At 38.0% G+C, this 27,489-nt stretch overlaps 1 protein-coding gene across 2 annotated transcripts in view; it reads right to left on the bottom strand.

The window, feature by feature from the left end:
- Positions 1 to 1,477: 1,477 nt before the first annotated feature.
- Positions 1,478 to 27,489, bottom strand: part of AUG1 (HAUS augmin-like complex subunit) — a 34,388-nt gene continuing 8,376 nt past the window's right edge. Inside the window, exon 7 of one of the 2 annotated variants that reach the window (XM_089150829.1) lies at positions 1,478 to 2,145. The gene's annotated coding sequence lies outside the window, so the exon portion shown is untranslated. Of the gene's footprint in view, positions 2,146 to 19,798; positions 21,870 to 27,489 lie in introns of those variants that run through there. The other variant, XM_089150830.1, reaches the window with a different exon arrangement.

Below are 27,489 nucleotides of genomic sequence, written 5' to 3' on the forward strand. Positions count from 1 at the left end.
CGGTGGTGGCGTGTCAAGGAACAAAGGTAACTCGGATAGAAAAGAAGATCGAACCTTACGGTGGGTTCTCGGTTGGAGATAAAACAACCCCACATAGGATAAGTACAATGGAAGAAAGGTGCGTTGGTTGGTGTGCCGGTTGGTGGGTTGTAAATGCAAAATAATAATGGGACAAGACCAATAGTTAGCTGGAGGTTTAGAAACTTTAAGACATCGCTCACAGGCGGTGGTGGAGAGTAAAGGAGTGGTTTGTTTTGTTTTTTTTTTTTTTTTTTTTTTTTTAAAGAAAGAATCCATACCGAGTTGTTGAGGCAACGTAGCATAGATCGGGCCGTTGAAGAATGATCCTAACTCCCTCCAAACTAGCCGATGGGGGGACACTGCACCCCCGGGGTTATTCGCCGTGGGGAGGGTGTGGTGTGTGGGTGGGTGGTGGAAGCGGTCGTGGTTGAAATCCATGTTTGCAAGGGTTTAGGTTTCACATTCGCTTTGTGCAGGCCGCTGTGCCCCAGATCTCACTCTTTCCACATGAAAAGCCAATTGGTTGTGCTTCGTGCTTTGCTGTATGATTCCCCTCACGCTAGAGCTTTCACCGCCTCTCCGACCTTTCAAAGCCGGGAGAGAGTCCCCATATCCATGAATTAGCTCGTAGGAAATTAATTTGATTGTTTTTGCCGTTGTTTGCGTTGGGATGGGAAAAAAAAACATATGGGCCCATTTGTATGGAGTGAGAGAGAAAGAAATGAAAGGAAAGGATTTTGTGGAAAAGTGATAGTGGTGGATTCCACTTTTTACTTTTCCAAACTTTTCCACAATTCCGACCAAATTTGTGTAGTTTTAAAAAGTCTTGGGGTGGAAAAGTTGGGCTACCACCTCACCAAACAAGTTTCCTTGATTCAAGGAAGCTTGTCTCTCACTTTTCTACCCCAAGCAACCAAACCATCTACAATTTTGGGATTTAAGGGAAAAATAAGAAATCTATACTATTTTCAAGAATTTTCTCACCCCACCTTTATTCCAGCAAACAAACGCAGCCTTGATAGAATATTGAAATCGATCCATGTCTCTTGTCTAATTGATAAAAACATAATGAATTAAAAACCCAAGATAACATAACATCCATTTCGAAACCTCTAAGGCGTAGAGAGTTTAGAGTCAAAGGGAGATTCAAATCACATGCCCTCTAAACCTGCCAATGCCTTTATGCTTATACACTCACACGAGATAGTGGGACCCACAATCACAGGTCTGTCCATGTCAAGCCAAGCAGTGTGAGACTCACACTCATGTGAGTATAAGAAGATGAAGGCATGGGCAGATTAGGGGTAAAGGATCTGGACTCACGATTGCGAAAACTTCACAGAATGACAATTGTGAATTAGATACAAAATTCGTGATTAAAATGAAGGACTTCACATGGTTTGAAATTAACACATCTTAAAACCCTTGGTACTTTTCAACATGGTTATACGTATGTTGCTTTTATGGAAGATAGTCATGGCTCAATTAAATTACGGTAGTTTTTAGGCTTTGTGGTCAGTCCATGGTTCAACAATATAATTTTCAACTAGCAGCTAGAGAACCCCTGAAGTGACTCAAGGCCATCAAATTGACATTTGCAGGAGTCTAGAATCACAGGCACCAGCAATCAACACTTTGACATCACTGGAAATTCAGAAGAAAACTTCACAATGGTAACAAGATGAGTTCTGTTCAGACAATGGTATCTCAACTATTGGCATATAAAAACCAATTTAAAACAGAAGATAATCATGTATTCAGTTTGGTCATATCCTGGCTTTATAAGTTTTTCTTTTTTGGAGCTGCAGCTTGTATATATAGTGGAAGGGGGTAACCTATACACAGGAAATTTAAATTCTTGACATAATGAAATTACATCCAAAAGAACAGGCATCAACCATTCTGTTTCACCAGACAGCTCATGATTTAGCACACAAAGCAAATTCCATTTCATTTTATACGTTCATAATACCCTCAACAAGGCAAACAGCACTCTTCTATACAATCCATAAAAAATCTGGAACTTATCCTGCTCACATGACATCGCTCCACTGGCCACACTGTAGCTCAGGCATTAACCGCTGAAAGAAATGTCGCCTGAGAAAGAGCACAAGACAGCATTCCCTGCATGATACGCCATCCAAATGGCAATGTCATTCAAAATGAAGGAAAGAAATCATAAAAACTTGGATTTCCTATGCTTTCCAGAATTTTCAACTGCTGATTTCTAGTAACAATGGTACAAAATCACAAAAGAAAAATCAGCAAAGAGGCACAGAAACACATCAAGGTCTTTAAAGGACGACCAGGAAACTTCACCAACAAAAATAACTGTCATGTCTAACTGAGTAGCCTCAACTGATCAAGCAGAAGGTGAACCAAGAATATGATCAAAAGACAAAGGCACCAAGCACAATCAGAAATCTGGTCTTGCGTAGGTTTGAAGCCTAGATAACAAGGCATCATCTAGGCGTCCAGGCTCCTTAGTTGAGTTGGGCCTTGTACCTCAGGGAAAAACTTCGGGCCGCGCCGTGGGGCGGGGGGGACGGGCTGCGCGGGGGGCCCGCTTTGCTTTGTTGGGGGGGGGGGGTGGGGGGTGGTTTTTTGGGTATTTGGGGGGGGGGGGGGGTTTTTTTTAAGGGGGATTTTTTTGGTGGGTTTTTTTTTTTGTTTGTTTTTTTTTTTTTTCTTTTTCCCCCCTTGTGGACCCTCTCCAACACATTAATCGCCTCGTGCATAATGACCGGTTTAAACCACTGTTTATCATGCTCATGGATCATACCATAGTTCTTTGACTTCTTTTACCACCTATCAAGACCTTAGTTCTCTAAGAGATTGTGCAGTTATGAATTAAAACCAGCTGGGTTTGTAGGGCACTAAATAATCTTCTAAATACAAATATTAGTAATTTTGGTTTCCCTAGAATCAGGAATTTATGGTCTTAAGCTGAAGAATTCATGGACGTTCATGGCTCCAACTTATTGTTGCTTCTAGCTATAGGGGGTCATGATCAACAAATTATTACTGCCACAATGCGTACAAAAGCATCATTCCTTGTTCAGCACGTATGCTTTCTGAATAGTAGTGATAGTTTTATTTTCCATATATCAATTTCACAGAATTTCAGAGTGGAATTATCTTATTTTAGTCAAAATTGAGTTATTTAACCCCAATTTGGTGATTCCATATTGATTTGATGATTTCTAAAGCTTGTAATTAAATTTCAAAGATTTCTCTGAATTGTTCAGCAATTCATTCTGAAATTATCGGCAAAATTCTGGAACTGAGAACTAGTTGTGTAATATTGGAAATATGCAAGGGCTCATCGGCAAGGAAGACTAGATTTTGGTTGAGAATCGTCCAAGGCTTGGAATTACCATATCATTTTCAAACAAGGAAAGTCATGCTGTTACACTCCTAATTGGATTCTCATCTCAAGAAAGGAAATCCAAATTTGCACAGGCCCCCACCTTCCCATAAATTAATTAAGCAAAAAAAAAAAAGAAGCCATGTTACTTTCCCTCACGAATCCTTCACTTCTCTCTCTTAAATCCTAAAACCACCCAAACATAAGCAACCTACCCACTCATGTCTCTCCTTTCCTTTATGGGCTCTCTCTCTTTCCTTTTCCATGATTAGATATAAAAAAAGAAACAAAATCACATACCACGGCTGAGATACTGCTGAAAACATGGACTGAGGTTTTCTAATTAGAATAGGATTATGTTTCCTAATAAGTCTAGAGTTTTATTTCTAATTGTTTTATATTTCCTTTTCCTACTTAGTATAGGATTTAACTAGGTTGTAACTATAAATACCCTATTCGGGTCTTGTGAATAATATACTTTGATGGGTAGTTCTTTACATTCAACATGGTATCAAGAGCCTAATTTGGATTAGGGAAGAAAGAGAGAACTAGAGAAACTTTCTCTTGATTTCCGCTACCGCTGCCGCTTCCTTCTTTTTTTTTACTTTTTTCTTCTTCCGGCTCGAAGAGACTTGGTTTGAAGAGAGGACTAACGGAGCAGCCACAAAGGACAAAGCTGAGTTGCAGATTTGAAGAGAGGAATAACGGAGCAGCCACAAAGACAAAGCTGAGTTGCAGAGAAGATTGTGAATTTCTTCCAACAAAGCCTTCTCAATACGGTCTAAGCTGTCAGGGTCCTCGATCTTCTTCCCATGAATCAGTCAAGAAGAACTTCTTGACAAAGAACTCACTCTCGAATTCAACAATGGCTTTCTCAATCCGTAAACCAAGTCAGAGGAGGAGTCGTTGTCGATGCTGTTGTCGCTACTGCTGCTGTTATCCTCCAGTTTAAGGTCAGCCTCCTGTTCACTGCTGTTGTTCTCCTCCAGATTCTGAACCTTTATACATGCAGCAAACATTCTGAATTTCCTTCGATTCACCCCTGGGCGGCCTTTTGTAAGTTCGAATAGTACTGGGGCTGTCTCGCAAAATTGAATAGTTCAGGGACTTTTCTGCAATTTCAAACAATTTCAGGGACTGTTTTGTACTTTTGAAAAAGTTCAGAGACTTTTCTGCAATTTCAAACAATTTCAGAGACTTTTTCGTAATTTCAAAAAAAGTGACTTTTCTGCAATTTCAAACACTTTTAGGGGCTTTTTCATAATTTTGAAAAAAATTCAGGGGACCTATTTGTAAATTTGAATGATTTCTCCTTGCGATGATGGCTGATCCCATATCTTCCCTTATCTGGTACATCTGAAGAGTTTCCCATGTCTTCCATTCAGATGGATCGTGAGTTTTCTCCACTTGAGATGACCACTGTGAAACTTAATGGGACAAATTATCTTAGATGGTCTCGTTCAGTTTCCCTTGCTGTTGGTGCTCATGGTCTTACTGGACATCTTGATGGGACTTCTACAAAACCTTCCACACCTCTGATCTGCAACTTTCTAAGTGGTATACAGATGAATGCTTGGTCATGGATTTTCTCATCACTCCATTGAATCTAGCATAGCAGAGAGTTATCTCCTCCTTTCTGATGCGACAACTATTTGGAAAGTTGCTAAAGATACATACTCCAGAGTCGGCAATGATGCACAGTGCTTTGAAATTAGACAAAAAATCAATCAATTACAGCAGAAGAACCTTACTCTTTCTCAGTACTATAACACTCTTCGGGGATACTATCAGACTTTAGATTTTTATGGGAAATTTACACCAAAGAATGTTGAAGATGCTATTGCCTGTCAACAATGGGAAGATAAACAGAGAGTTTATGATTTTTTGGCAAGATTGAATATAAAATTTGATCAAATTCGTGCACAGATCATTTCTAGAGAGCCTTTCCCTTCTCTAGCTCTAGCCTATGCCATGGTAGATACAGAGGACAGTCGAAGGACATCTATGGTACACACTCAGACATCTGATAGATATGCATTAGTGGTTGGTTATGGCAATAATAAATCTAGTTCGGTGATTTTTGCCCTCCAAGGAAAGTGTGAGTATTGTGGAAAAGAGCGTCATACAAAGGACAAGTGTTGGAAGTTGCAAGGATGTCCAATAGATTCCTGTGGAGGAGGTAGGAATGGAATCAAGGGCAGCAATCAAGCATTTGCAAATCAAGCCAATTGTGACACCCTGAGTACTCCAACACCTCTTTCCTCAAATGAGCTCCAGCACCTTCGCCAATTGATGTCCAGACTTGACTCATCTTCTCCAGTACCAACTTCCAGTGCGAGTATAGCCTTTGTCATTGTTCCCTTTGTTGATCCACAATTCCCCACAGGTATTTTTGGTTGTCACAATATCAATTTGACTTATCCCTCCTGGGTAATCGATTCTGGGGCAACCGACCATGACAGGCTCATCTACTTTGTTTCATACTTATTCATCTGTCCCTATTGCTCAGGATGTTTGAACGGCTGATGGGTCTCTCTCCCCTATCTCTGGGTAAGGATCTATTATATGTTCGTCTTCTCTTACCTTATTTAATGTCTTGCATATTCCTAAGTTTTCGGCTAATCTTTTATCTATTAGTAGCCTTACTTGTGATATGAACTGCAAAATAACTTTCTTTCCTTCTCATTGTGTTTCAAGACCTAGAAACAGGGCTTACGATTGGTAAACAGAAAGGGGGGCTCTACTTAATGGATGGGTCCCCATCAGCTCTTTCTACGGTCTCTAGTTCCACCTCTCCTGTACTTTTTTACCTTATTGCAGTGGCATAATCGTCTTGGCCACATTTCTTTACCTATTTTGCCCAAGTTATTTCCTAATCTGATTAAAAGGTGTAATTTGAATGATTTTTATTGTGAGGCATGTATTTTGGCCAAACAGACCAGGCATGTTTATCCTATTTCAAATAATCGTAATAAAATCCCTTTTTCAGTCATTCACTCTAATGTGTGGGGTCCTTCTCGGACCGTGTCTGTATCTGGTCATAAATGGATGGTTTGTTACCTTTATTGACTGTTGTATTAAGACAACATGGGTTTACTTCATCAAAAAAGTGACGTTTTCTCGTGCTTTCAAAATTTTCATAATATGACTAGGACTCAATTTGGGGCGACGGTCAAAATCCTTCGTACGGATAAAGGAACTGAGTACGTGGGTGGTGCATTCCCTACCTACTTAGCAAACCATGACAGCATACACCAAACTAGTTGCGTCGACACTCTGCCTCAAAATGGGGTTGTCGAACGCAAGAATAGACATCTACTTGAGGTAGCACGTTCCCTCATGTTTACTATGCATGTGCCTCTTCAGTTTTGGGGTGATGCCTTTCTTACTGCGGCATATCTAATTAATCAAATGCCTTCCCGAGTCTTAGACCAATGTTGTCCCCTTAAGGTTCTTTTAGGGACAGCAGCCTTTACAGTGTCACCTAAAGTTTTTGGATGTGTTGCCTTTGTTCAGAACCACCATGTTCATGGAAAGTTAAATCCTCGTGGTTAAAGTGCATTTTCTTGGGTTATCCTCCTACACAAAAGGGGTATAAGTGTTATCATCCTAGTTCTCGTCGTTTTTTTGTCTCTATGGATGTTGTGTTCCAGGAACAAATTTCTTATTTTCCCCCTACACCTCTTTAGGGGGAGAGTTTTAGTGAAGAGGTTTCAGTGTTGATTCCTCCTTTCAATATTTCTCCTGAGATTCCTGCAGATGATCCTCCTTCAGAAGATGGAATGACCGGACAGGAACAGCTGGTGGATGATATACAGGGGGAGACTAGACCTCTAAAGACCTATCAAAGAAAGCAACGAAACCCCTTCTGGAACCAAGCCGGTTAAAAGTTTTGGTTCTGGGCGGAGGTATTATCTCACTCAAACTGAAAAGAAGCTATGGATGAGGAAATGCAAGCTCTGGAAGAAGAAAAAAACAAAATGTGGGACTTAATGACTTTGCCCATAGGAAAGCAGATTGTTAGGTGCAAATGGGTGTTTGTGATCAAGCACAAGGTAGATGGGACTGTTGAAAGGTACAAGGCAAGATTGGTGGCCAAAGGCTTCACTCAGACTTATGGCGTTGATTACCAGGAGACATTTGCCCCTGTTGCCAAGATGAACACAGTTCGTACTATTATTTCATGTGCAATTAATAAAGAATGGAATTTACAACAATTAGATGTGAAGAATGCTTTTTTGCATGGAGAACTCCAAAAAGAAGTATATATGGATATACCACCTAGGTATTCTACTACAGAGACTTATAGGAAAATGTGCAAGTTAAAGAGGGCTTTATATGGGTTGAAGCAATCCCCAAGAACGTGGTTTAGAAGGTTCTATAAGGCAATGATATCTAATGGCTATAAGCAGAGCAATGCAAACCACACTTTGTTTATTAAAAGAGATGGTTCCCACACTACTATACTTTTAGTATATGTGGATGATATTGTGATCACAAGCAGTAGTGAAGATGAGATTTCAGCATTGAAGACTTTTTTGGGAACTGAATTTGAGATCAAAGACATGGGAAAACTTAGATATTTCCTAGGTTTAGAGTTGGCACATTCTACTAGCGGTGTATCTCTATCCCAGAGGAAGTATACATTGGATCTTCTTAAGGAAACTGGGATGCTAGGATGTAAGCCTGCTGAGACTCCTATTGAGCCTAACCTACCCTTAAAGGCAAAGGAAGGAGAACCAGTTGACAAGATAAGGTATCAAAAATTAGTGGAAAAGTTGATCTATCTATCTCACACTAGACCTAACATCACATTTGTAGTTGGTCTTGTTAGCCAGTATATGCATGATCCCTACTCCTCACACTTGGATGCAGTATATCGGATCTTGAGATACTTAAAGACTACTCCAGGAAAAGGAATTTTAATTTCAGCTCATGGACATTTGAAGATTGAGGCATATACAGATGCAGACTAGGCAGGATGTCCAGATGATAGGAGGTCTACCTCAGGGTATTGTGCGTATGTGGGAGGTAACCTTGTCACTTGGAGAAGCAAGAAACAGGTTGTGGTTGCGCGGTCCAAGGCCGAGTTTAGGGCGATTGCTCAAGGCATTTGTGAGGTACTATAGCTTAAAGGGTTGCTTCAAGAGGTTGGGACAGATTTGGAGGTTCCTATACAGTTATACTCAGATAGTAAGTCAGCAATTAGCATAGCTCATAACCAGTACAACATGATAGGACTAAGCATGTGGAGATTAACAAACATTTCATCAAAGAGAAGGTTGAAGCTGGGTTGATCCATATCACCTTTGTTACTTCAAACGAGCAACGGGTTGATGTGCTTACAAAGAGCTTAAGCACGAAGGTATTCAATTACATTATGAACAAGTTAGGCATGATAAATATCTATGCTCAAACTTGAGGGGGAGTGTTGAAAACATGGACTGAGGTTTTCTAATTAGAATAGGATTATGTTTCCTAATAAGTCTAGAGTTTTATTTCTATTTGTTTTATATTTCCTTTTCCTACTTGGTATAGGACTTAACTAGGTTATAACTATAAATACCCTATTGGGGTCTTGTGAACAATATACTTTGACGGCCAGTTCTTTACATTCAACAGATACCCACCACTGTAGCAGGGGAGGAGAAAGAGGAAGAAGAAAAGGAAAGCTTGGACCATGGCCTTGAAGTGAATCGCAGGATCTTCATTTGTGAAGTTTTCATTCTCAATTTCTTTTGAAAACCTTATTTTCTAAAAAAAAACAAAAAACAAAAAAACAAAAAAAAACAAAAAAAAACAAAAAAACAAAACAAAACAAAACAAGAAAACAAGAAAACACATTTTCAATAGCCGTGTTCTAAATTTCTTCACTCAAAGTTGTAGATGGATCCCTTTTTTTCATGGATGACTGATTTATTTTTTTATACAATTCATAAGTTTCAATTCTTGTGCTCTCTTTCTCGTTTTAATGCTTTGGGGTCACTGATCACCACTTTATCAATCTTTAATGTGTTTTTATGTACTTAATTGTGAAGAATTTGCATGTTCTCAAGGGGAATTGAATGGTGAGTTGTTACACCTAGTGCGTCATAGTTCTAGGTGGCCTATTCGGCTTTGCCAGGTTTTCCATAAAATTTCATGTTGTTTGCCAAATTACATCTGATTCATCACTAATAAGATGGTTTTGAGCAAACTAGGGACTTTATTACTGTAATAGGTGTAAGTGTCTACTTAAGGGAATTCTGCCGACAGGAAAAGGGATTGATTGAATTGTGTTATTGAATTAGATTGTTATCCTTGGAAATAATTGGTTAAATCAAAACTCTGATATTTCTGCCACTTGATTTGCTAATTACATTGCTTCAAATAAAAATAGTTTAATTTACAACTCATCGATTAATTAGTATTGATTGGCTAAATAATTATAAGAGAAGTGAATATTGGTACGTAATTTGGGTTTCGAATTGGTCTCTGAGGAACGATCTCTACTCATTTTGTATCACTCGGTTTGATTCCGTGCACTTGCACATTTGTCAAACAAGTAGGCTAGGACATATTACCAAAAAAAAAAAAAACGTAGGCTAGGACAAGAGATGTCTCTTACCAATTGATGTGCTGGAAGATTCCATCTCCATTATGTGTTTATGCCAGTAAAACATTCTTCTCTGGATTAGACAACAGAGTAGCAGCCACTATAAAGTTCTTCCGAGTTTCTGACTATCTAAAGTTCAGTAGCAGGGGAAACTACTAGACAAGGTTCAGATGGTATAGGTAACTCTAATAGTTTCCTGTTTCCCTTTTTGTGTACAGAGTTCGTCTTATCCAGTCTAATAAAGGCCTTTGTTGAGGATTTACATTTCCTCTCTAACAAAGGTCAATTTAAATTTAGGGAAAATTACATCTAAACCCACTGGTTTTGAAAGCAATTACATCTAGTACCCCTTTTTTGTGAAATTTCAAAACATCCCCCTACATAGTGAAAGACAATTACAACCACATTCCTTCCATGACCATTAAAGCTCTCAAGTGATGATCTCATCACTCAAATGCTTTCATAACCCCCATTATACTGTAAATAAAAAGATGAACAATAAACCTCATAGTTATAACCCACACCACTGCCAAAATATCCTCCATTACGCATGTTGCTTCTCCATCACCACCTTTATTTCCATTTCCTTCTAACTTCCTTCTCATCTCAAAGCAAAGCCGCCTCTGTCTAACAGTGTTAGTTTTGAAAGAGAGAAGGTGGAGATGGATCTTCAATCTGGTTCTGAGTTTTGTGCCGACGTATGAGATATGAAGCAGCCTTACCGAAACACAGACCAAATTAATTGTTTCTTAAACAAACAACAAATGCATTTCGCTCCCCGCATCTTTTCTTCCCCCCCCCCCCTTTTTATTTCGAAGTGACTGAAAAATCGAATCAGAAGTGTCTAACTCGTGAATTATTGTGAGGACTCAGAGATTTTGACTGAAGACTAAATACTATCTCAAGCATATAATTCTGAATTTCAGGATCACCAGCAAAGATACTACTGCAGGGACACTTTCCTGGTTATTCTAACTTGATCAAACCATCTGCTTCGGCTTCCCTGCCTCCCATAAACATGGAGACAGTTGGCATTATTCCTCTATTAACCATTTCATCCCAGTACTTAAAGGCCAATTCTAAGTCCCCCAAGGTGCAAGGTGCAAGGTGCAGTATCCACATACGTTACCCACCCCCCCAACCTCTCTCCAAGCGATGGATATGATAATGCCTGCAGGGGCAACAGAGATACAGTGCAGGAAATGCAGATCTTCCAGCCAGATCTTACCTCATTATTGTGCCTACTTATGGCCACACAGTGCATCCAATGCCTGCAGGAGCAACAGAGATACAGTGCAGGAAATGCAGATCTTCCAGCCAGATCTTACCTCATTATTGTGCCTTCTTACTGCCACACAATGCATCCAATCCATAAGAACCCAGCATAATACTTCTCTCCAGCCCACAGAGTTGACCCAGTTTTCCTATCCAAAACAACAACAACAACAACAATAAGCCTTGTCCCAACTAAATGGGGTCGGCTACATGGATTCTTGCCCTCCAATCAGTTCTATTCGAGGCCATGCTAGATCCAAGGCCTAAGCTATACATATCCTTTCTCACCACTTCTCCTAAGGTTATCTTAGGTCTACCCCTAGCTCTTCTAGTTCCTTCAATATGGATTATATCACTTCTCCGTAGGAGCATTTATAGGTCTCCGTTGAGCGTGGCCGTGCCACCTCAGCGACTTTCTCTGCTTATCCTTATGAGAGCAACTCCCGCCAACTCTAATATGATCGTTTCTTATCTTATCCATCCTAGTTTTGCCACTCATCCATCTTAGCATCCTCATTTCTGCTCCGGTTTATCTATATGATTCTTTTAACAGCCCAACACTCGCACCGTACATCATAGCTGGTCGAACAACGGTCCTATAAAATTTTCCTTTAAGCTTTAATGGAATACGCCGATCACATAAGACCCCGGACGCACCTCTCCACTTCATCCACCCTATTTTAATTCTTTGGGAAACCTCATCTTCCAAATCACCTCTTTTACTTATGATTGAACCTAGGTACCTAAAACAATCACTCGAGAAATCTCTTTATCGTCAAGTATCACCACCTCATCATCCGGCCGATCATGACTAAAGTTACAAACTAAATATTCTGTCTTCAATCTACTAAGTTTAAAGCCTTTTGATTCCAAAGTTAATCTCCATGATTCTAATTTGGTATTAATCCCCACTTGGGTCTCATCAATCAACACAATATCATCCGCAAAAGCATACACCGGGGGACCTCATCTTGAATGTCTTTGGTTAATTCATCCATTACCGTGCAAATAGATATGGGCTTAAAGTTGACCCTTGATGTAGCCCAACTGTTATCGGGAATTCATTACTTTGTCCCCCACTGTTCTAACACTAGTCACCGAACCATCATACATATCCTTAACTATATCTATATATTTACTTGCAACACTTCTTTTCTCTAGTACTTGCCAAATTAACGCTCTAAGGACTCTATCATAAGCTTTTTCTAGGTCAATAAATACCATATGAAGATCTTTCCTACATTCTCTATACCTTTCCATAAGTCTCCTAATTAAGTAAATAGCCTCCGTTGTAGATCTTCCGCATAAACCCAAATTGGTTCTCCGTAATCGTAGTTAAGTGTCTCAACGGGTTTCAATTATTCTCTCCCATAATTTCATCGTATGGCTCATCAATTTAATGCCCCTATAGTTATTACAACTTTGAATATCTCCTTTATTTTTGTAAATTGGAACCACAACACTTCTCCTCCAATCATCTGGCATTTTCCCTGTGCTCATAATCTTATTAAACAACTTAGTCAACCAAACTAGTCCATGGGTTCCTAAGCTCTTCCATACTTCAATTGGGATTTCATCGGACCTTGTGTCTTGCCGAGTTTCATCCTCCTTAAAGCTTCTTTTACTTCGGACATCGAAATTCTACGTATATAAGTTCGGACCTTGGTGCCTTGGTGAAAAGTGTAATCGTCCGAAACATAAGTGCTTGAAGAATGCTCATTTAGTAAACTAGAGAAATAGGTTTCCCATCTTTTCTTAATATCCTCCTCACAAACTAATACTTTACCATCTCCATTTTTAATACATCTAACATGGTCAAGATCTCTACTCTTCCTATCCCTCATCTTAGCTATCTTATAAATAGATTTTTCCCCTTCCTTTGTGCCCAATTTATTATACAACTCTTCATATTTCCTTTCCCTTGCTTTTCCTGCAATTTTCTTAGCTTCATTTCTATCCAACCTATACCTATGAAGATCCTCAACATCTTTAGTTCTTTGCCATGCCTTAAAACTAGCTTTTTTATTCCTAATGGCAACTTGAACCTCACTATCCCACCACCACGTCTCTCTATAAGAATGAGTCTTTCCTTTTGATTCACCTAGAACATCTTTAGCCACCTTCTTAATACACATATCCTATCCAAAAGATTTCCTAATTCCTAGGTTAAAGGTTCTCTGGAGATTCATGTGTTCCAGCAACAAGTTTTACGAGTTGTTCAAACTCAATGGTTTTGTATGGCTTATGATTGAAGCATTAAGCTGTTGAGTGTTTCTTCTCTCTCTCTCACTACTTTTTCTTTTCTTTTCTTTTTTCCTTTTTTTCTTTTTTTTATAATTTGGACTTTGGTCCTTTGATTCTCTACATTTTGCCGTTGACCTGATGCAATCCAACTCTCACTGATTGGGCTATTTTCCTCTAAAATTAACCTAGGGTTGATAGATGCAGGTGTTGGGCCTAAGAGTTGATAATCTGGGCCACGTATGAAAATGGGTTAATTAATTAGTTCTGTTAGAATTTCAGTACCCGTAATCAGCCTAGGGACTGAAAAGAAATTCAGAAAGAAAAGAAAAACAGCAGAAGTATGAAGAAGAAGGAGAAGATGAGAAGAGGGAGAGAGCTTGTATGTATATGTTGGCTCTCCCCTGGTACTTTATTTATAATATAAAATCAAGTCTTAGATTAGGAAATTTTCCTAAGCTGGGTTACAACAAAAAGAAAATTACATATTGCATAGAATCTGTCAAAACTACTAAAAAGGAAACTGGCCTAGGTAGATTACTTGTCAACCAAGCAATAAGAAAAATAGAAAGTAACCAAAATAAAAAGTAGCTAAAATAGAAAGTACCCAAAAAGGAAACCCCAGGCTATAACTCCAAAACTTGTGCACTAAGGCAGCATCTCCATAATAGAAACTTCACCAAAATAGAAACTTGCGCAACTAGTGCACCAAGGCTTCTCTAGAATAGAAACTACTTCAAAATAGAAACTTGTGCACCAATGTTGTCACAATTCTCAACTCCCCCTCAAACTAGAGTATACATAAAAAAAACTTCAGCTTGGACAATAAGAATAAACTTGAAAGGCAATACCAATCTTCAATCGTGTAACAACAGCAGACACCAATAAACACTGAGAGAACTTCACCCAGGAGATAACCAATCAACTTAAAAATTAAAAATTAAAAATTAAAAATTAAAAAAAAAAACAAAAAAACCCAAAACTTTAAACTTTAATTCTTAATATCGAACGATCCATCCAATAATGAGAACACAGCAATCCATAAGTATAAAAATATTAAAGGCACCATCCAAATAATGCCGATTGTAGAGGAGAATTTCCACACTAACAAATAAAATTTGCAGCTCCAATATTCACACATAACCTTTTGTAAAAAGGCAAAGTAATAGGTAAAAGAATGGGTAGGTAAAAGGTAGTATTGGATAATGTGGACCAAGTAGGTCGGTAAAAGGTAGTATAGGTTACTTTGGATCAAGTAGGTAAGGTAGTATGGGTTACTACAGACCAAGTAGGTAGATAAAGGTAGTATAGGACCTATAGGTTACTACGGACTAGGTAGGTAGTTAAAAGGTAGTATAAGTTACTATGGACCAAGGTGTGAAGTTTTGGCTAAGTTTACCGGTTTGCTGGATGGCAAACCAGCAAACTTTGCCGAGATTTATCATTTACAGCGATGGTTCAGAGCACATTTGTGCAGCCATGCAAAAGATGAAGGACAAAATCGGTAATCCAAGTGAAGTAAAAAAAATTTAAAAAGCCATTGACGTGACACCAAATCATGGGAGGGGAATGCTTTTTAATCGACATGTGTGTCAAGTGGGGAAATCAAAATCAATAAATTTAATCATGAAACCACGTTGGGGGAATCAAAATCAATAAATTTAATCACAAAACCTAACATGGTATTATTTGAAGGATTTGGTGGTTTCGTGAATCCTTCGTTGTAGATCAAGGTCAAGGCTTTTTAGGGCTTCTTCTCCTTCCCTTGTCCACGATTCTACGATAGAGGAAAAAATCATTTCACTTTTTCAACATTTTATTTGTGATCAAGGAGTTTGGTCGTGGGTCTCTTCTTCTCAATAATTTCAACATTTTATTTGTTCAACTCTCTGTTTGTTATTTCTCTTGCTACTTATGTGGTGGATCTGCTAATCCTTCTGTCCTCCTTGCTCCAACATCGATTTCTTCTTCTTGGGAAATATTGACTAAAACGTTTCATTTTCCCTCTTTGTTTGAATTTTATTGGGTTTTGTTTTCATATTCTGTCTGTGATGGCAAATAACAAGTAATAATGGAGGTAAAAGAGCATGGATCAATGGAGCTTCGGAATTTCTGGCAATATTCTCTAGTATTTTGCCAATTCGCTCCAGCGATATTCCGGCGAATTTTGGAAAAAATTGTTTCGCTTCAATTTTTCTTTCGCCCTCTGTCAAACTGGGCGAATTTCGCCATGTTTTGGGCAAAATTCGCCGAAATGTTTCTCCATGCTATGGACTAAGTAGGTAAATAAAAGACATTATGGGTTACTGCAAACTAGATAGGTAAAAGGTATATAATATCATCTTCAAGTAGATAGATAAAAAGCAACCAAGTAGATGGGTGTTACTGTAGAATACCATCTTAGGATGATAAAGATTTTCACAAATAATACTCTTCAAAAGACCTGAGGAGCCATAGACCAAGGCTCCAATCTCCCCCTCATGTGTAGCATTACACGTGGACAACCGCAAATTACCAATATCTCAAAATCTGAACTGAGGAACCACTTGGGTACTTGAAGGAACCGTGTTAATGAAACTTCCAATCATTACAATAGAAAATTATGAACCACTAACATCAACTCAAATGGAGAATCCAAGTACAAGAACTTCCAATCATTACAGTAGAAAATTATGAACACCAACATCAACTCAAACGGGACAGTAGCAAAAATAGTAAACCACTTAGCAGTAAAGGAAGCACCAACAATATCAGGGCAAGAACCATAACCAATAGTATGTCCCAAAGATCCAAAATGTAGCAAATTAACTCAGAGGAAATTATTGCAGAACTAGTGATCATTAATATAATATTCCATCCACCAAAAGAATACACCATTGAAGTCTATTCTACTAGATAGAGAACCAGGGAGAAAACGGGGCTGCAGTCGATTCAAGTAAGAAAGACAACATTACCATGTAAACAAAAATTTTCAAGTGTTGTATCACCCGAAATAATCAATGGTAGCAATGAAGAAGCAATACGGTACCAACAGAAATTTTTCAGAGCAGAAAAATTGAACAGAACTGGGCAGTAGTAGTGTGGCTGATAGCAGAATTCATATGGCATCAACAGAATTTTCCAAAGCGAACAATTCAATAAAACAAGGGCAGCAATATAAGTAGTGCCTAGTATCACACTAGAGTATGAAGGCAGCAAAACAATGGCAATATCAAGATCACATCATATACACCAGAAGAATAATAGATTGGAGTTGGTTTTGATAGATAGGTTAGTAGCAAACATAGAGCAACAAAGATAACACCTTGTAGGAAACCATATAGAAGCAGTCTAGTAGCAACAATAACACCAATGGGGGTATGGCTTGAGGTTACCAATTAAAGAGTAATAGCAGTTGAAGAAAATTCACATAAAAAAAAAATTTAAAACTAAGCAATAGATTAATCCAGAGAACCAAAGTGGAGTCAATGGATAGAAAAATAGATGTTGTTTAGGCTGGCGCAGGGCTATAGCAAGTTCAACAGGTCCTCCTGTGTATAAAAAAAGCTTAACTGGTCTCTGGATTCTGCAGTATTGGTAATAGCGGGTACATAGATGATTTCATGAACTGTGAAGAAAGATATAATATATCATTAATGCAGTAAGGGGTGGCCATGCACCAAGTAGAGAGGAAAAACAGAGAAAATTGATCAAGATTAAGAAAGAAGAAGCAGTCTCTATGCTGATTAAACCCGCTCTGATACCATGTTAGAATTTCAGCACCTATAGTCAGCCTAGGGACTGAAAGGAAACTCAGAATGAAAAGAAGAATAGATGAAGAATGAAGAAGGAGAAGAAGGAGAAGAAGAGAAGAGGGAGAGAGCTTTTATGTATATGTTGGCTCTCCCCTGGTACTTTATTTATAATGTAAAATCAAGTCTTAGTCTAGGAAAATTTCCTAAACTGAGTTATAGGAAAAAAGAAAATTACACATTACATTGAATCTGCCAAATCTACTTAAAAAGAAACAAGCCTAGAGAGATTACTTGTCAACCAAGCAATAAGAAAAATATAAAGTAACCAAAATAGAAAGTATCCAAAAAGGAAGCTCCAGGCTGCAGCTCCAAAACTCATGCACCATGGCAGCATCTCCATAATAGAAACTTCTCCAAAATAGAAATGTATGCAACTTGTGCACCAAGGCTTCTTCTCCAAAATAGAAACTGCACCAATGCTGTCGCCATTCCCAACAAGTATAATTGGTCCAATTATGTAAATTCTGCCCAACTTAAATTATAGGGGCAGAATAGTTTTATGATTTATTTCATCTTTTAGTGTCAAAGTCAGTCTAATCAGTTAGGACACATTTTGGTAACAGGCCAAGGAACTGTTTTGGGTGTAATATTGTTTTCAGAGAACGAAAGAAAGACCAAATGCATTTTGCAATTTGGGTCGTTTTTTCATCCTCAGGAAACAAGCAAATTTGATTTTCTTGCTTGAGGAGGCGGCTTGCAAAACAAGTTGGACTCACTTTGTCGTTCTCAAAATAACTCCTTCTCTCGCTCTTGCTCCCTCTCGCTCTCCCTATCCCTCCCCCACCCCCACCCCCCTTCTGCAGAATTATAAGGCCCCTCTTCTTGAATCATATTGCACTAAAGCCAACCCTGATCATTTCTCTTTTACTTACCCTTTAGTCCCGAAGAAAACCCAATGCCCCATAAAATTGACCCACAGAAAAAGCCCTAGAGTGACGCCCATACGATTGATAGGGAGGACAACTCCATTGGGTTGAGATCATACATAGGAGTTGCCTACATCGACGAGGACTTGTCCCCATCATGAGAATCCCCTGAAGGGCTCTATACATAGTAAACTGGCCTACTCGGAGACCTTAAAGGTGAAGAAGGGGCTAAACTAGGAGCAACCATATCAAACTTGGCATGCATCATGTCTGAAACGTAAGGTCAATTCCTCACAAAGAAGGCCCAAAAGGATTTAGGAACCTTCATTTCACATAAAAGAGAACAGGCGACCTCCAATAAGTGTCTATTTTTATTTTTTACAACCTCATTTTGTTGAGGAGTATCAACACAGGAGGATTGATGAAGAATTCCATTGGAAGCCATAAATTTACAAAAGGAATCAGAGAAATAAACCCTTATTGATATGTATTCCAAATGTGGTTGCATCGATAAGGCTTTGGACTTTGGAGGTCTTCAAACGGATGCCTGAGAAGAATGTGATATCTTGGACATCAATCATCTTTGGATTTCCAATAAACAACCGGAGCTTGAAGGCCTTGAACTTCTTTCGGCAAATGAGATTCAGTGTAAAACCTAATTCAGTTACACTGATTGCTGCTTTTTCCATATTTTCTAGGATTGGAGCCTTGATGTGTGGAAAGGAGATTCATCCTCATGCGTCAAGGAGAGGAGTTGGATTTGAGGGTTTCCTGCCAAATGCACTCTTAGACATACATATGAGGTGTGGAAGGATGGCATATGCAAGGACCCAGTTTGACAACTATAAAGACAACGGTGTTTTATCTTGGAATATTATGCTAATTGGCTATGCCTGCCAGGGGTACAGAACACTTTCAATTGATCTGTTTCATAGAATGATTGATGAAAGGAATATGCTCAGCAGAAGTCTAACATCACTGCCTTATAGAGTCCGGTCTCAGCCTAAGGATACTCTACATAGGCTTCTTTTAGAAGACAATTAGTTTTTGTATATTTTTTGTTTGTAGAAAAGGAATATAAAGAGCTTTATCCATTAATAATTCAATGAAGAGAGGGAGAACCATTTTTTCTAGGGAGAAAAAAAAGCAAGTAATAGATATTCTTTTAGTATATAAAGAGATGCATTTATTAGAGATTGATTAGAGAAATGAGGGGCCTTTTTTCAGTAGGAGTTGGATGTAGGATGGTAACAACTCTTTTAGAATATGAAAAGTGGTTTAACTGAAAATCCAGAAAAAATACAAAGAGCATATTAAAGTTTTAATCTTTTTTTTATATAATTTAATAATTGTTTTCCAATGATACAAATACAAATTGAATGGAGCACAATATCTTACAATCTTACAAATTATATCATAGTATAATATTAAAATATTCAATTACTAATGGGAGTCTGGGACAGTAAACAAAAGGACAAGGAAAGTGAAGAGATTTTACTTTCAAGTTACATTAGTCATTTTCCTAATAGAATGTTATTAATTAATTATTTTGGGACTCCTTAAATTAGGAGATAAAGTATTAAGTTACTAATGGGAAAGTTGATCAGCTTAGTAAATACTATTTATGATAAAAGGTATTATTTAAATTATAAATTGGGAATTTACGATTTTAGACATAATTAATTATAAATATCTATTTAGTTAATGACTGAGGGCATTTTAGGAAGTAAAAATCCAGCCATGGCTATTGAGTTCGTGCTTTTATAAGAGTACTATGATAGTCTGATAGTATGATATATCCCTTGCAAAAGCAGGAGGCTTGTACACCATAATATATTGTTTAATCTCTATCCTGAATACAGTGCGATAAGTGAGTGACAGATTGAGACAAATACACTATACCTACAACTTGATAACCATTGAAACTTAACACTTTTCCCATAGAACCTAACCATTATGTATGTGATTACTAAGTCATTCTACATTGACCATAGGTATTCATAAAAATCATCTCATCATTGCCCATATCACAAACCACCACCACCCCCCCCCCCAATAGCCCATAACCAAAATTTCAAGAAACCCTTTCTTGATCCCATTTGAATTGATTCTCTTAGGGCCTGTTTGGTTGTGTGAATCCAAGGATTTCAAATCCCTGGATTCATGAATCGGTTTTTTGACCTTGTTTGGTTGGAAAACATGGGGCAGTTCATGAATCCAGCCATTTCAAAATATAGGGTAAAAACGTGAATGAGTTGAGTCTTGGGTTTTGAGTGAATGAGTGGAATGAACCCTACGTATAAAAGGGGTTGAATGAGCGGATTCACGTTTGACAAAATGACAATCGAACAGCAACATTTCTCTCAAACAGTCTTCTCTATCTTCTCTCTCGACAGCATGCAAACAATCTTCGACTCTTAAAGGTGAGTTGAAGTTTGTTGTTCTTGATGTTCTTGTTCAACTTTTCTTTTAGTTTCTCTGAGTTTTTTTTTTTTTCTCACGGTATAGTTTCAGAAGACCGAAGAAGAAGGTGTTGGTCGAAGGTGCTTCGTTCTCTGAAGCTTGAAAGAGAGGTTTAAAGCTGATGTTTTTCAAGTCTTCTATTTGTTTTTTTTTTTTATTCTATTTCTCTGATGCTTTTTCTGCAGTAGGGTTTGGAGCGACATTTTCTTGCCGAAGGTGTTGGTCACTCTAAGGCTTGAAGGTGAGCTTAGCTGTTGGTCTTCATCTTCTATTTTTCAGATTTTGTCTTCTATTCATTTTATTCTAATTAGTTTCCACAAAAGTTTGATTTTGAGATCTTAGGAAATTGTTCTACCAGAGGGAGATAGATTATTTTGTTTCGATTTATGTCAGAGAGGATCGATTAGTTTGCTTGGATCTGCAATTTCATTGTTTTTGTATCTCTCTGAATTAATATACCAGATTTGATCTCTCATCCCTAAGGTTTTCAACATTGGAGAATAATTCATTAGTTGAAGCAGCATTCTTGAATTTGTGATAATGTATGCTTGTCCTGCATATTAGAAAGCTTGCCTTTAACTTTATGATGTTGAATAAATTGTATGATATGTTGCCCTTGTCTTCATATATTCCATATTCTTGTGATTATAGCAGTAATCAGGTTCTGCGACTTCATTGATCATATTTTATTTATACACATGGTTAAAATGTCTAGATTTGAAACTCTGTTTGCAATCTTAGCCAGGATTAATAAAATTTTCCTTAATTTACTAATCCAATCAATATTATTCCCGGTGGTTGTTATCTTGTTTGAGAATGCTTAATTATATGATTTTGTTGTTTCCTTAATGATTTCTTGATCATTTAGTTATCTGGTTATCTGGTTCAATCCAACTGATATCCCTCTTAAAGTTTTCCACAATTGGGATAGGACGTGGAAACCTTCATGATGCCTAAACCCCAATTGATTGAACCATAAAAGGGGAAACTTGAAAACAAAAATTATAGTTGTAGTTTCATAAGATGTTATCCATTGTATGAAATCTGCAGCAGAAGAATCCAGTCCAGCGCATTAGCGGATGATGCATCATCTACCTTCTTTGTCATTTTGGAACTGCCACTTTGTCAGCTGGTGATTTGATTTTTCTCTAGTTGAAAGATGATTACACTAGAAGAACTGGTCTCTGTTTTTGGTGCATCTGAGTCTGAGGATTTGCCGAACTACAACATTAATCCTGAGATTTTGCCTGCAGTTTCATTGACAGTAAATTGGTGTGCTCCTCTGTATCAACTAGAAGACCACAAATTGATTTTACTTAAGGAGACAGGCTGGCTGACACCATTAATCATTAACACCAATCTTCATATAGCAGTGCAAACTCGTGGAGTGGAATTCCAGTTAACATCTAAAACAGTGAAACTAATATGAATACACCAAAAAGAACAATGCATGTAAAACAGAGGATAAATAATGAAACAAAAAAGCAGCACAACTGAAAGACCACAAATGCATTTCACACAAGGAGATAGGCTAGGCTAGTAGCTGACACCACTAATTGTTTATCACCCGAGGGAGGTGGGATCCGTATTTTGTAGTCTTTAGATGGGGAAGGCCATAGATGCCTAAAGACTCTCTTCTTTAGGCAAGGCCTCTCCCTGCTGCTTCTTTAGAAATTCAATCCGAGCATCCGCTTGTAAACTCTTTGAATCAATCTCCTTCAACAATTCCTGCAACTATGGTTTTTTAAAGTTTGTATCTTTTCTCTTTTTTTTACTGCTACTGCTATGATTCTGCACATTTATCCTTTGCCTGTATTAGCTTTACTAGCATCTTTGCTGGGACATTTAGGAACATCTTTGCTAGCACATATATCATAATGCTAATATTACTTGGATATAGTTGCCTGAAAGCAGGTTGGCTACTCTAGATTAGCAGTGTTGTATGTGTTATTTTAGGTGACTAAGTTAGGTCATAATATTTGCTACACTGCACCACTATAGCATCTGTTCTTTTACAAAGATTTTAGGTATCAATATATCTGCTTGTTTGTGCATTTACAAGATGTCAACTTCTAGCGTTAACGATCCTTCAAGATCGTGTTTGAAGTATACCAATACAAAATGCAAATGTGGGAAGCAAGCCCCAGTTAGGATTGCTGAGTCGTCACGAAATCCCAACAGACTTATCAATGTTGTTCACCCTTTCCTAACGGATATAGCTTCTTTAAGTGGTGTGAACCACAGAACAAGTTAGCATATCCAATCCTGAAATTGTTATGGATACAAGGCAAGAAGAAGATGTAGCGAAGGTGGAGATGAGAGCTTTGAAGAAAATAGTGAAAGAAGTGGAGAAAAAACTAGGATTGATCCAAAATGTTCTGACTCTAACTCTGGTAGTACTGTTTCTTCAAATGTTAGGAGTGTGATGGTAATTTTAGGACATCATAGTACATATTTGGATTAATGATTGTAGTTATGCCTAATATTGTATTGAAACCATGGCATTTAGACTATGTAATCTACTATGATTGTAATGAAACATTTTTCTTTGATCTCTTATGTTATATGTAATAACTATGGTTGCAACGAAACATTTTCCTGTGATCTCTTGCTATCACTATATGATTAGAAAGGTATTGTGATATGAATACTATATAATTCTAATTTATTGAAATTAATTGTAGACCTCTATTAACATGGATGACGAGCACCTTAGGAGACAGAGTGAAGAATTGCGGAGACAGAGGTGGAGGAAAGCCATGATATTTGTCATTATGGGTGTTGCCCTAGCAGTGGAAAAGATTAAGAGACTGTTTCTAAGTAAAGCTCCATATCGGGGTGAGACTCTTCGTGGCCAACAAAAGACACAAAGAATCACTGGGGTGTCTGATCGTACTTGCCAAGAGCAAATTAGGCTTAGTAGAAAGGCATTATTCAACTTGTGTCAATTGGTGAGGGGTAAAGGTCTCATGTTCGATAGTAGGTTTCTCAGTTTGGAGGAACAAATGGTGCTGTTTTTTAGAGTAGTTGGCCTCAACCATTCAAATCGTGACATTGCTCATCAATTTAGTCATTTTGGAGAAACTGTGAGTCGACACTTCAATTTTGTTTTGAATGCAATAACAAAATTGCATCCGGAACTATTGAACCCTCCATAAACGAGGGAATATAGAGCTAAATATTTTCCTTTTTTCAAGGATTGCATTGGTGCCATAGATGGATCCCTTGTCCCTGCAATGGTAGCGGTGGACGAGCAAAAAAAGGTATCAGGAGAGGAAGGGAAATATTACTCAAAATATCTTGGCTGCATGCGATCATAATCACAAGTTCACCTATATCCTATCTAGTTGGGAAGGTTCAACCTCAGACTCGAGAGTTTTGGACGACGCCCTACATAGACAAGGAGCAGGTCAACAAACGGTACATGAAGGTTAGTTCTTTCTCGTAGATGTTGGCTTCCCTACTCGAAAGGCCTTCTTAAGACCGTATCGATGTACTCGATACCATTTGAAAGAGTGAAGGAACTGTCGTGAATCACCCAAAATTTTGAAAGAACTGTTTAACTTGAGACATTCTTCTGTGTGAAATGTCATTGAACAAACCTTTGGTTTGTTGAAAAGGCGTTTCAAGATATTGAGGGTTCAAGCGGAATATCCTTTCAGAGCACAAGTGAAGATTGTTTTATCTTGCATTCTTCTACATAATTTTATACTTACCCAAAACACTTTTGAAGAAGAGGATGAAGACTTATCTGATGAGGAGAATGAAGAATCAAGTTCGAGTGAGGATCTAGAAACCGATGAAGAATCTGATGAAGACCCTCCCATTACCAATCATCAAGTTCACGATGACATTGCCTTTGATCCAGAACATTTTCATGATCACATTGCTCAAACAATGTGGGATGTTTGGAATGAAGGAGTTGATTTGAATGAACTTTCTTAAATGATGTATCATGTTTTGAATTACTACTTATGGAGTATCTTGGACTATTTTGATAAGTAATCAATTTGCTTTTTTTTTGTCATCCTTTTGTATCCCCTCCCCTCTATCTTTGTTGGCACATTTTGGATTGTAACTTCACAAAGAAAGAAAGTTGTTGTTTGCCCTAAGTATTTCTTTACTCCGATTGCATGCACTCTACATTGTGTTTTTTTTCTTGTGAACTGCATCCTTCCCAAAACAGAGCAACATATTGCCTTGCTGATCACAAGCTAGTCCTGATTTTAGCCTTTAGTAATCCAGAAGCTAGCAGCAGAATCAACTAAAGCTGTTAGTTGTTGAGAAGGAGAGGGAGGATCAGTCATTGAGCTCCACATTCCTCAAGGGATCCTATATCAGGTGACTGGTACATGTTAATTTAGTTGAAGCAGCATTCTTGAATTTGTGATAATGTATGCTTGTCCTGCAGATTAGAAAGCTTGCCTTTAACTTTATGATGTTGTATATATTGTATGATATGTTGCCCTTGTCTTCGTATGTTCCATATTCTTGTGATTATAGCAGTAATCAGGTTCTGAGACTTAATCGATCATATTTTATTTCTACACACGGTTAAAATGACTAGATTTGAAGAACTGATTTGGTCCTGACAATATCATAATTTCAGAGATGCAGCTCCATTGCTTCTTAGAAGACCTAGAAATGGTATCAGTGCTGCAAATCTACTTACATTGAAGAGTTTCTTAAGTTACTAGAGTACTAGATAATGTCAGAGGCCTACGTTGTTCTTGCTGTTGCATCCTCAACCACTCAGGTGCTTGGCCAGTATGCAGTATACAAGTTAAAGAAATGGGATCAAATGGGTTGAATGGCAATGATTGGTGTGCTAAGTTAGCCACATGAGTTGGGCTAATGTAGTATCCATTTCTTTGTTTTCAACCAGAGGCCAGAGTTATTCGTATTAAGCATGATAGGTATTGGGCCAATTTTAGTGTCCTATTTAGTTTTTAGGTTAAGTTCAGTTATTTTGGATAACTAATTCACATGATTTTTTAAACTCTGTTTGCAATCTTAGCCAGGATTACAATGACCTATGTTATCCGGGTCAATATGTATATCTGTGCAGATTGTTATTAACAAACACCGACAACTAAACATGGCTCATAAACCTCAACATCAGGAAAAGAAAAAAAAAAAAGCATTACTGGATTGATCAGACTAAAATAGAAGGCTTCAACATCTGATGGAATCACTTGAGGCTTTAGCATATGGAAATAGATTCCAACTCTTTCGAATGGATAAGTAAGTATAGATAGGTTAAGCAACTTGGTCCGCTTAAGCAAGGTTCCGGTATCGAAACCTTGTGGATGCAAAAAATCCCCGCTGGGAGACTCACCCACCACAGCCAGGTGTGTGACCCGGGTCGAACACCGGATTAGTCAGGGCAAAGCCTTGGAACCGGGGTTGGCAACCAAAAAAAAAAAGTATAGATAGGTTAAATAGTAAGACAACAGCAATGTTGCAAGACCCAGCAGCAGAGAGGTAAATTTCAGTTACAGCATGTCAAGTTGAATTCCATCATATTTTAGTTTCATATGGTGAAAGTGGTTGAAAAATGGGTGTGAGTGGGTCTAGTAAGACTTGCTGTCTCTTTTGTTGTCCATAATAGAAGAACAGGTTATGTTTGTCAGAGCAGATCCTCATATAAATCCCTAATTCAAAGTGAATTCGTGGTGATAAATCACCAATTACTATCATTAGCAAATCCACGAGAATCCTGTTACCTATCAAAAGTTTCTTTTCAACCCAATTAGCACGGATGGTTAAGTAGATAAGACACCAGCAAAATATGCAACTTCATGAACTGCAATGGAAAATTAAGAAATGTGGTAGGCTGGGAAATGCACAGTTCAGATTGGGTGCGCAAGAGTTGGTCTGGAGAAACTCAATTAGGAAAGTGACAAAGTTGGAGCAAGGGGTTTTAAAAAATGGAAACCTCAGGAAGTTTAAGCCTGGGATCTCATCCCTCAAATGACATGAACAGTGTTATGTATACACAACAGGTTGTTGGGATGGGTCCTGTCAAATTTGTAAAGGAAAAAAATGTATCCTTTGGCTAAAGGCATAATTGTAGTGGATACTCGAAAACCAATGAATACTTAGTACTTTCAGAATTTCCGGTTCATGAATAGTGAGCATGTTAAAATCTCTTCCCTGGCCTGGGCATACAACACTGGATTTTTTCAAGAGCGGGACAACAGGTTGTCTAACTCTTGAAACCAGCCTGACTTGAGGATTGAAAATCAACCTGCTGTGGCCCTCAACATTGTATGACCCACCCAGGCAGTAAAATCTCAGAATGATAAGTGGGAGTAAATGTAAATCAAATACCAATTAGTTAATGATTAGTAAGCAAACTAATCATCTTCATACATCTTGTGATTTAGGTACAATTTATTTGGTGTCTTGACCAATCTCATTGTCAGAGTTGATGAGGAAATGATTGCTTTGCACATTTCTATAACTTGAAAAGGCTGGAACTTGATGCGATTCTCCTGTAATGTGTATAATTTGCTAACATATATTGCCATCAATATTTCATTGGATCAAAGTTACATAATCTGCTGCCCCTAACATTTCTCCAGATTTTAGTCTAGAGTTAGCATCAGTTCCTCTATGGTTTCAAGAACATACAGCTACCTACTAGTTTCTTCCAAAAGCACTTGTAAATTTTGGATTTGTTTTTTACAACTGATCTATTAATCTACCATAATGGTGCTTCTTTTTTTGTTTATTAGATGGCAAAATCACAATCCCAATCAACACAACCGGAAAAAAAAAAGATACAGCCAAGTGGTCCAAGGCTCCAAGCCACACTCCCACTTCTTCTTGCAGACGTTGGTCACCCACCATAAGTGTGGGAAA

The sequence above is a fragment of the Hakea prostrata genome, chromosome 3 (genome assembly GCF_041222555.1).
Source record: "Hakea prostrata isolate BN-2017 chromosome 3, UWA_Hpros_2, whole genome shotgun sequence".
NCBI classification, from domain to species: Eukaryota; Viridiplantae; Streptophyta; class Magnoliopsida; order Proteales; family Proteaceae; genus Hakea; species Hakea prostrata.